Below are 11,451 nucleotides of genomic sequence, written 5' to 3' on the forward strand. Positions count from 1 at the left end.
TGCAGGTTGTTCCCTGGGCACTGACATGTGAGCAAATGTGCCCTGGTTTGAGGGCAGTTGGAAGTAAAAGGGGTCTTAGTCCTGCAAAGTTTCTCTCTGGCCAGCATGGTGCACACAACAGAATAAATTTCCGTTGTCTTAGAAGTGTGGCAGTCAAAAGAGAGTAGCTAGAAATGAGAGAGAGAGACAGAGAGAGACAGAGACAGAGACAGAGACAGAGACAGAGACAGAGAGAGAGAGAGTTAGTTGCTGGGCCTGAAGAGTCCTCTAGAATGGGAACAAGGAAAGATGCCGCCTGGGGGAAATGATGCCCCAGGGCCAGCACGGGAGTGGATGTCTCCTGGCTGCTGCAAAGAGGCAGAGGCATATGGAGGCCAGGATGGGAACTCGAGGGCTGGGGTCTCTCTCTGCTTTGTTCACTGCTCCATCCTGTGAGCCTCAGTCAGGTAATAGGCGATGGATCAATCAATGTTTATTAAATGCATGGCTTTGGGTGGGTCGCCTCTAGACTCAGGCCAGTGGGTTTCAACCTTCGCTCTGCCTCTTACTAGTATGTAATCCTAAGGTAAGTCTCTTCTCCATGCCTTTTGTGTAAACTGGGGACAAAAATTGTGCAGATTGGTACTAATCTGAGATAAAAAGAGAGAATGCATATAAAACACTTAGTGTCTGGCATAGCACAAGCGCTCAATAAGTATTTGCTTAGTGTTAGCAGATGCTGCTGTCCCATCCCTGCCCAGACCTTAGCACTATATTAAGTGTCCCCCTCCTTGAACTTAGATATGAGCTTGAAGAAAAGATAAGGACTCCAGAACTCGCTAAGATCAAGTTCCTACCACCACAATACAATGGAGACTCCTAACAGAAATTAAGTTAGGCACTTAAAAAAAAAAAGTTACTTTTCTTGCAAAATGGATTTTGTAGGCTGATATTCATATTCAAGAAGAGTGCAAACCTGTGAGAATTAGGTGTCCTTTGGAGATCATTGCTTGCATTTTAAATTAAGCAGCTTTCTCCTTTATCAACGTGTTTAGTCACAGAACAACTTACCTCTTACCTTGTCTTTCTAGAAGAGCACAGTCCTCCAGGTGAGTTATCATTTGCAAGGGCTACTGATAAGAACTCATATTTAAGGTAAAGAGGACAAGTCTAGAAAGCAGAACTATGTCCTTCCCTCTTTCCACTTCCTCCTCCCAAAAGAGCTCTGGGCTTTCCTGAAGACATCCAGTACAAAGAGTTTTATTTCTTGCTAAAATATGCTTTCCTGAGGGTGAGTGATAAATAATATCATTAACTTTTTATTTAAAAAATACTGGATTTACGTGGCTTCCCACTTATTAAATGCCAATAGGTGACCAACTGTCCTACTTGCCTAGGATTGTCCCCATTTTAGCACTGAAAGGCCCTCACCCTGGGAAAACTCTCAATCCCAGACAAAAATGCCCTGAATGTCCTGGACAAACACTAAATGTCAATAATGATTCAACTGGATTTGTCAGCCTGAAGCAGCATTTGGAGATTTTTTTTTTAATGGGCAAGGAAATGTATTCTTTTGAAATCAGAAGAGCTCACTTCCTAAGTGGGAAAAAGAAATCTGATCTCTCTCGGGGCTCTTTGTATTCTGCTTGGTGTTGGCAAGCCTGGCCCTGAAGATCCTGCAGAGGGAGACGCACCCTGCCTGGAAACAGCTGATTTGAGGGCAGAGAGAAGACTGTTTCAAATAGGGCCACCAGACGAGCTTGCAAAGCCTTGTCTCGGCATCTTTCCCATAAAGTCCCTCACTTTAGGTCAGGCTCTGGAGCCCCCAACAAATCCCAGTTGCTGCATAGAGCAGTTCCCTGTCTCTGAGTCACTGTCAATTCTATCTGCTTGTGCAGAGCCCTGTGGTTTGTCCCCATACAAAAGAGCAACACAGGCATGAGGGTTCCCCTCAGAATACATGGAGTGGCCTCCTGAAGCCTCTGTGTGCATCCCTTTTCCTCAGACCAAGTATCTTTGGCTGTTTTCATGGTGTCCTCAGACCTCACAGAATTGGCCAATGGCATGCAGATCGAGTTTCTGGTTCCAGAGCATGTAGCACAGCTTGTTTCTGCACCGTGTGGGTGAAAGGAAGGGCCTATGAGGATTAAGGACATTTGGAGTTGAGGCTTAATTCCTGAAGCCACACTGCTTCTTCCATGGATCAGAGTCTCTCAAGATATTGCAGTCAAGATGTTGGCCAGGCTGCAGTTATCCGAAGGCTTGACTGGGGCCAGAAAGTCTGCTTTCAAGATGGCTCGTCACATGGCTGTTGCACAAGGCTTCAGTTCCTCGCCATGAGGACTGGTTGAATGTCTTCGTGAGAGTCAACTTCTCCTGAAATGAGGGATCCATGAGAGAGAAAGCCAGAGGGAAGCCATGGTGCCTTTTAAGACCCAATCATACATCACCATTTCCTCCACATTCATTTGTGAGAAGAAAGTCACTAACTCCAACCTGTACTCAAGGGGAGAGGAGATGGGGAGAGAAGAGCATCGAAGGATTTGTGAACGGATTTTTAAACTGCAGTTTCCCAAAACATTAAGTGGTTGGACCATGGATGAATTTCCACAAAGGGTAGTTCCGGTAGTAACATGGTGAGAAAAACATGGGCTTTGAGTCAAATGATAGTTTGAAACCAGGTTTTACTCCTTTCTAGTTTGCAGGATCTGGGGCAAAAGGATCATCTCTAAACCTTACTTTCTTCATCAGTAACACGAAGATAACAATAGTAATTCTTATAGAGTTATTATAACATTTAAATGAGATTACCCACACAGGGACAGACCCAAATTGTATGGGGCCTGACACTTTTACGTTTTGACAGGGCCCTCTTTAAGAAAAAAGAATGGAAATTACAATTATAAGTTAACTGCAAAATGAACATTGATTTAGAATTAGAAATGGCAAAAACAACACATTTTAAAAGCTGACAAATAACATAAATATCACAAAATCAAGAAGAAAATGACAATTAAAAACATTAACTACCTAAACATAACTCTTTAAAATACTTACTTTGCTATGTTTTGACTGCATACTTTTTGATCACTCCTCAACATGACAATGATTTTGTAGTATTTTCCATAGTCAAAAGAGAAAGATAATTCTGTCTTCCTTAGTATGCTTGATTAAAATTTGTTTTTTATTATTGAGAACTTATTATTCAGCTTCACAACTCATTTATAATATCAGGTACTTTTTTAGGGTTGTGGTCAAATTTGGAAAACCTCTATCAGGTTTCTCTTATATATGAACTCAGGATATTTCAAGTGTTTCTGTGTAGTTAATTGAAGGGCCTCATTACCCAGAGCCGGGGTCTGCATAAAGGAGGGGCCCAAAGCTTCAGCTTCCCTGTAAATCTTCCCCTGGAAGCAGGTACATGTCAATCATGGAGACTGGCATGTACTAGGTGCTCAGGAAATGAGTGAACCATGGAGAAAACCTTCATCTTTCTTCTCCATTGCCCCAGGCAAAATCAGGGATTTCCTAACCTTGATTTCACCTTCCTCTATCTCCAGTAGCCCTTCTGGGGCCCCACAGAAGGCAGGAACAAAAACGTAGCCCTTGGTACGATACAGTGGAAAGAACACTGAACTCAGAATGGAAAGACAGGGGTTTGCGTCCTGGCTTTGTCACATATCAGCTGTGTGACTGTGATGAATTACCCAACTTCTCTGTATTTGTTTCCTCATCTCTGAGATGGGCACAACTATGCCAGCTGTTACAGGGATGAGTTGTTACAGGGATAATGACAAGATATAAGTAAAAAGGCTTCATAAATTGTACAGCAATTTTAGTAACATGTTTTTATTTTGGTGCCTAGAAGTTACTAAGGAATCAGTTTGGACACTATCCAACATCTATGAACGTCAAACCTTCTTTGTTCTCTGTGGCCTATAGGATTCGAATTGGGCTTTAATCAAATTTGGCATAAAGAACAGGACAGCAAAGTTGTCCATTCTTTCCACAAAAAAGGTATTAAGCTCCAGCTATTGCCATAATTTGTGCTAGAAATGGGGATTCAAAGGTAGATAAGCACAATCCTGGCCCTTCTGGTATGTAGGGCAGGTAGATGGAATTCCAGACTGACAGCTGGAGTTCAGCTCCCGAGCCTGCTGGGTTCACAGCCTTGGCCTCCCTGTGCTTCAGTGTCTCTTTCTGCCAAAGAGCATGGCTAACTGCCAAAGAGGGATGTGCAAACAAGTGAACAAAAGCCCACAGACATTGGAGAATACTCGGACAGTTGTCTAACAGAGCCATCAGAGGGCTACACAGAGCCCTGCAGAGACTGGCTGTTCTTCTTGGGGAATTTTCTGGAAGCTTTGAAGTGTCGCCAGGGCTAAGAAGGCTGGCCCATCCAGGAAGTATAGTCACTTGTAATTTACTCCTCCACGTGGGCTCTGGAGCTCCAGTCTCATAAATTCATCACCCACTCAGTCCCGCCCTGTATAAAGGAAGACTGACAGGAGGGGGGATGGAAGGGAGGAATCGCTAAATTAAGAAGGTCCCTGGGAGTGACTGGCCTACAGACACGACTGAGTCCCCTGGGTTTCTCTCTTTAAAGTATAAATATTTCCAACTAAGATCACAGACTCCCTCATCATAAAATCAATGAAACCACACACAAAAAAAATGACCTCCCGCTTGACTGCACCAGAAATATCTCAAACGAAGTCACTTCCCCTCCCGCAGAAGCAACTGTGCTGGTGCTCAGGATTTGAAATCCAGGCACTGCTGTTGAGAATTTGAGGCTAAGAGGAAAGCAGGTGGGTTGGGTGCATGTCTGTCTGCTTTTACTTGCTATGTTTTGTGATGGCTTCTGTGCAACTCCTGCTGCAATATGAGATTTTTTCCTGGAGGCACACCTGGGTTCAAGCTCCAGCTCCTCTAATGACTGGCTGAGTGTCTGAGAAAAGCAGAATCTCTCCAACCCAGTTTCCTCATCTAATAAATGGAGGATAATAATGCAAGTTTGGCCTGCCCTACAGGGGAGGTGACAAGATCAGGAGATCTGTCCAGGCAAATGCTATGTAAACCACAAAGCTCTTGATAAATAACGGATTTCTTATTAAAAGATAAAAGCACCAATCCTGCTAATGTACCTGTTGGAACTTCTTATGCTGATTGAGATGAGGGCTAGAATTAAACAATGTCACCAAGGGCCAGCTCCTCCTCATCTCCCACAGTGTCTAGAAGTCTCGTATCTTAACAGACACCATGCAGAGGAAGGGGGCGGGGGGCGCCGTCTGCTTTCCAGTAACTTCTGTGGAAGAGAGATGGAGAGAGAGGAGTGAAGAACTCTTCTTTTTCCAGACTTAACATATGTATCAAATTGCATTGGCTTTCTTTACATAGCCAGGGAATGAGATATGCTGATTGGCCAAAAAGAAATCAAGGCCCATACCCGGATTTGGAGGAATTTTCACAATGCCAAACAAATCACATTTGGATGAGTTATTTTTATCAGAAGAAAAGTGAGTGGATGCTGAGTTGCAAAAACATCGATCCAGTACAGTCCACCCCTTTTAACTATTCAATACCCACCTATATTCCTATATTCACCTATATTCCCTTAAATATACCTTCAAAAGTTCCTACTCTCTACATAAATATAAAAAACCTCTTTTCCCAAGAGCGATGAGCCACAGTTTCATTCATTCTGGTTGTCTGGGTGATGTGCAATCATCATATATGGAGCTCTTATGATCTTGTGTGGTGGAAAGGCTAAGTGGTACATGGAATCACCTCTGATGTACTCAGAAAACAGGATCGGAGAGAAAACAGGGTAATTGCGGTGAAAACTCTCATTTGGAAAAGGAAAGAAAAGGAAACAACTGTCAGTGGTCACCAGTCCACAGCCCATGCCATATTTTACCAGGAATCACATGAACGTCCTGCACAGGCAGCAAGCATGTATCTTCCCTAGTTTTGCCCTCTGGAAGCCTCCCTTTGCCCTTTGCCCTCTGTGGCCCCTGCTTGTCTCTTCAGAAAAAAAAAAAATCTCTCCTGTGGATTGTCCTTCATGGGCCATACGACATATACATTGAAGAGGATGGTCCTTCTGGGGGCTGTGCTGTTTTAGCAGCTCTCTACCTGCTGATATGAGTTTGGGGGTCTGGAAATCATGATCACAGACCACTGTGGGCCAGATTTGAGGTTTCTTTGGCAAAATGATGCCCTAAAAAAATTAATGGGTTGTGGCAACATGGATGGATCTTGATAATATCAAACTAAGTGAAATAAGTCTGACAGAAAAGAACAAGAACCATGTGATCTCACTCATATGTGGGATATAAAACAAAAGCAATACACAAACAGACCAAACAAACTCATAGACACAGACAACAGTATGGTGATTATCAGAGAAGAAAGGGTGGGTAGAAGATGCAAAGGATGAAGGGAATCAAATATATGGTGATGGGAGGAGACTAGACTTTGAGTGGTGAGCACACAATGGAATACACAGATGTTGTATTATAAAGTTGTACACCTTAAACTAATATATTGTTATTAACCAATGTTACCCAAATAAATTAAATTTTAAAAAATGTTAATGAGATTCCGGTTAATTTGCTTCTGGCTAACACTATGAATAGTAATAAGGGTCAGAGATCTTACTGGATCATGGTCTTTGAAACTAGAACCTGCCTAAGAATAGTTATCTCCTAGCAATAGGCCCAGGTGCTCTGGTCATCCCTTTTGCCCTCACTTTAATATTTCTATCTTGTCCTCTACCTGAGAATAATCTAAAACGACAGGTTAGGTGGGGATGACTCACAAAACTACCCCTTCCTCACAATGACAACAAAAATATTAGGAGTAACATTTATGGATTACTTACTGTGGGGCAGGCACTGTTTTAAAGGTTTTGTGTGTACTAACTTGTTTCATCCTCACAGCAACCCTATAAGACAGGAACCATTATCATTCTCCTTTTGCAAAAATTAGTCATTGAGCAGTAAAGATCTTGCTCTTAAGTGCAGAGCAGGGATTCAAACCCAGGCAGCCTGGCTCTATAGTCCTGCTCTAACTACTGTTCTGTGCTGCTCGCAGACTGCATCCTGCTGCATCTTCCCAAGGGGACTGTTGACTTCTTTCTTCAAGGCATAACAGGGGGTGCTTGGGAGGGGTCTCTTCCAGGCCTTGATCTTATTTCCTGTTGGGTTCCTATGTTCCCACCTTTCTTCTGCTAACTTTAACTTGAGGGTAGAGAATTGAGATTTTACTGTATCCCCAGACAACTGTAACTGCAGGCCATTGGCAAAAAGACAACTCTTAGCAAATCTGTACTTTCTTCCCTCTCATTGTTGCATAGACTGGGTTCAGTTTGTCTCCTTCTTAGAAGACCTCGCTGAAGAAAGTATCAGCACACTCTAAAATGTGAGATTCTCTTACAATACCTTTTAATGTTAAAGCCTGAATCTCAAGGTGTAACAGCAATAGATTAACCAGCTGTTTACTATAACATAACAAAGAATTACTAAATTCTCATATCAGTTCTTTCCCTTCACCAAAACGTCTCTGCTTAGCCTTACAAAATCCCACTTCTGGTATGAGATTATGTTTCAGTTAAAAACTTTTGGTTTCAACCCGAACTAAACTATTTAAGCAGAAAATACATTTATTAGAAGGCTACTGGGGTCTCTGAGAATGGACGGGAGCCTGGGGATCATGGTTAGGAAACCTCAACAGTGATACCCTTGGAGGAGGCACCAGGTCCGTGCTGGCCAGGGGGATGGTGCTGCAGCCAATCCCTGTTTATTTGCTCCCTGCTCAAGATTCCAGTCCCAGGGAAGGAACATCAGATTGGTCAGCCTTGGATCATCTGCCTACCTTGTGGCTAGGAGTAGGTAGGACCCACCAGACTATGCTTGATGCAGAAGAGATGATTCCAATAAAGGAAAGTAGGGTGCTGTTACGGAGAAGAAGTAGATGGAGAGCAGCCCAAATCCAGCAAACTCCCCTTATACCTAGCAGTGTTGAGCACATGGCAATGTAGTTAATCCAGTTTAGTCAAGACAGTTGGATCAAAATGAGAACAAGCTGGATAGAGGCCGAGAGGAAATCAAATAGCAGTTAGGTGAACGTCAGGGACTATGACTGTTCCCAGCCAAAATTTGTCCTTTGATGTCGTCTTCAGGGACAAAATTCTACATTGGATCTGATTTACTGTGGTAAGACTTAGGCTCTTAGGGGTTAAAATGTAACAAAACAAAATTTTGCTTTAATCAATGTTAGTTTTGTTTACTTTGGGTGTTTGTATCTGTAGGGCGAATACAAATGCGTTGGACTGTCAGCATGTGATTAGGTTCTCGGAAGCTAGTGATTCACTCCCTGACTCATTCATCATTTAACAAATCCCTTAATGAATATTTATAGAGCAGTTTCTTAGTCCTGGACACTGTCTAGGAGCTAAGGAGATACAAACATGGATGACATACTTTCTGTCCTCAGGGGCTTCATATCCATGTGGTGATAGAATAGAAATACTTCAGTCTACTTGGAAGGAATGGTTCAATGTAAAGGCTCTGAAGTCAGACAGAAAAGTGCAGCATTGGGTTTAAATCCTGCCCATGTGACCTTTGGCGAGTTACTTAAGCTCTCCAAACCTCAGTTTTCTCATCGTTATACTGATAAAATAGTTTTTAATTCAAAGAACTGTAACTGTCCTCAAATTGATTAATAGATTCAGTGTAATCCCAGCATGTTTATTTAAAATGGAAATCGATAAGCAGAGTAAGTCTAAACTGTATATAGAAATACAAAAGGCCAAGAATAGCCAAGACAATCTTGAAGAAGAATGAGCAAGAAGGCTCACACTACCGTATAACTTGCCTTATTGTAAAGCCAGTGTAACTAAGACAGTGTGATATTTTGGCCCAAGATTAGACGGATAGGCTAATAGAATAGTCTAGAAATAGACCAACATGTATAGGTCACTTAATTTATTAATTTATGAAAAAAGATGATATGCAGAGCACAGGGGATAATATTTTTTGGTAACAATATTTGTCTTTTTGTGTTCTTTTGCTTATTTCACTTAGCATAATGTCTTCAAGATTCATCCATGTTGTAGTATATGTTGGAATTTCATACCTTCTTAAATCTGAATAATATTCTATTGTATATACATTCTATATTTTGTTTATCCATTTGTTCATTCATTTGTGTTGTTTCTATCTTTTGGCTAAAGATAATGCTGCTGTGAATAATGCTGCTTTGAACTTTGATGTACAAATATATGTTCAAGTTCATGCTTTCAATTATTTTGAGTACATATTCAGAAGTGGAATTGCTAGATTATATGCTGATTCCATGTTTAATTTTTTGAGGAACCATAATCCATTTTACATTCCCATCAGCATTGCACAAGGTTTCCAATTTCTCCGTATCCTTGCCAACACTTATTTCCTGCTTTTTTTTTTTGTTTGGTTTTTGTTTTTGATACTAGCCATCCCAATGGCTGTGACCCAATTTTTTTAATTTACTTTTTGTACTGCTTAATGAGTGAGTGTCTCACTTTGGCTCTTCATGCTTACTGGGCACTATTAATACTATGAATTTTACATCTAATAAGTACCTTCATATAATAGGAACTGAACTGAGTTCTTTAACTTATGTTATTTAATCCCCACAACAATAATTTTTTTGGCAAACTTAATTGAGATATGCCTACAGGAAAGTGAACACATCATAAGTGTACAGATTAATAAATTTCACAAACTCTACATATACCTACGTAACCAGCACTTAGATCAAAAGCTAAAACATTACCAGCACCCAGAAATTCCCTTTGTGCTCTCTCCCAGTTCTACCCAGTCCCCCAATCCCCACTTACTCACAATAAAAAGCAATGATAACTAACACCTTGGCTTTAAACCCATTTTATAAAATGGTTCATAATTTTATAAAAATTTTATAAAATGGAATTTTATAAAAATGGAATCGTAGAAAAAAATCTTTCGTATTTCTTTGATGAAAAGTGAAATTGAGCACTATTTTCATGTTTATTAGCCATTTGGATATCTTCTTTTGTGGGGAGTCTGTTCAAGTCTTTTGCTTGTTTTTCTATTAGGTTTTCTTTTTTTCTTTTTAAATGTGCAAGTCCTTTATATATTCTACAAATGAGTCCTTTGTGTGCTGTATATTGCAAATATCTTTTCTCATTTGCCTTTGCACTCAGTGGCGTCTTTCGATGAATAGAAGTTTTAAATTTTAATCTAGTCCAGTTTATTGTTTTATTTTAATGGTTAATACTTTTTGTGTTCTGTTTAAGAATCTGCCATCCTCCAAGGTCATGAAGACATTTCATATTTTATTCTAGAATATTTATTAGTTTTTCTTTTACATTTAGATTTATAAGGCATCTGAATAAATTTGTATGTATTAGATGATGTAGGAATTTGAGATTCACTTTTTTCCATGTGGATTGCCAATTTAAAATGAATAAGATTGTGAATTTGGCCGAATACAAACCCCTTTATGAAATACTCCTATAGAATCCAACTTATTAACTAATTAGTTAATTTTAATTAATTCAATAAACACTTTTTGCCCATCCAGTATTTGCTAGTTTAGCTGCATTGCTAAGGGAAGGCCTCTCTAAGAGCTGACATTTGAGCTCAGACCTGATTAGCGAAACAGCCACGAGTAGAGTTGGGGAAGAAAATTCCAGGAAGAGGAAACAAGTAGGTAGATAAAAGCTTGACACATTCAAGGTACAACAAGAAGAGGCCAGCGCGGCTGAAGTACAATGCTCAAGAAGATGCAGAGCACAAGATAATTCTTTCGAATGTGAGATCAAAGGGAAGAACAGACTGATATCACTCCAGACAATGGAGCAGTGGCTATGAAGTTCTGAGGGAAAACGTTCTTCAACCTAGAATTCTCCCAATCGAGAGTGAGGGCAGAATAAAGTCATTTCCGACTTACAAGAACTTTTACCTATAAAGCAACGTTTCTTAGGATTTTTACATGGCGACCTACTCGAAGAAGGTGAGGGCAAGAGGGAGAGAGGAGCCGACCCAGGAAGATGATGAGAAGAGCCACCGAGAGAGCAAGTGTGGGTTCCCGGGAGAACAACTGGGTCAGACTGGAGCAGGTCTGGAAGATGTTCTGAGTATTTTCAGCTGCTATTTGTGCCCCTTCCAATCCATTTTCCACAATGTCGCTCACGTAAACTTGATAAAGTTTTAGATTAGCTTTCCCCACTCAGTTTAAAATCCTTTGATGGCTCCCCATAAGTTTCAGAATAAAATTCAACTTTCATCGCAGTATAAAAGGCCCTTCGTTACTGACCCCCGCCCAATTCTCACCACTCGGCGTGGCCACTCAGTCCCTCTGCTCCAATCACTGACCTTTCAACAGACTTCTAAAGCTACTTGCCACATTGGAGCCTGTTTATCCTCTGTTCTCTCTCAGCAAGGAAAC

At 40.9% G+C, this 11,451-nt stretch overlaps 1 long non-coding RNA gene across 3 annotated transcripts in view; it reads right to left on the minus strand.

Annotated features, from left to right (window-relative positions):
• Nucleotides 1–447: 447 nt before the first annotated feature.
• The window catches only part of LOC107196589, a 14,257-nt gene continuing 3,253 nt past the window's right edge, over nt 448–11,451 (minus strand). The window contains exons 4-5 of one of the 3 annotated variants that reach the window (XR_001518028.2): nt 5,124–5,284; nt 448–2,355 (exon numbers count right to left, since the gene is read on the minus strand). This is a non-coding gene — a long non-coding RNA (uncharacterized LOC107196589). Of the gene's footprint in view, nt 2,476–3,029; nt 4,481–5,123; nt 5,285–11,451 lie in introns of those variants that run through there. The other 2 variants (XR_001518029.2, XR_003043964.1) reach the window with 2 other exon arrangements.

This window comes from Pteropus alecto, unplaced genomic scaffold (assembly GCF_000325575.1).
Source record: "Pteropus alecto unplaced genomic scaffold, ASM32557v1 scaffold98, whole genome shotgun sequence".
Lineage (NCBI taxonomy): Eukaryota > Metazoa > Chordata > Mammalia > Chiroptera > Pteropodidae > Pteropus > Pteropus alecto.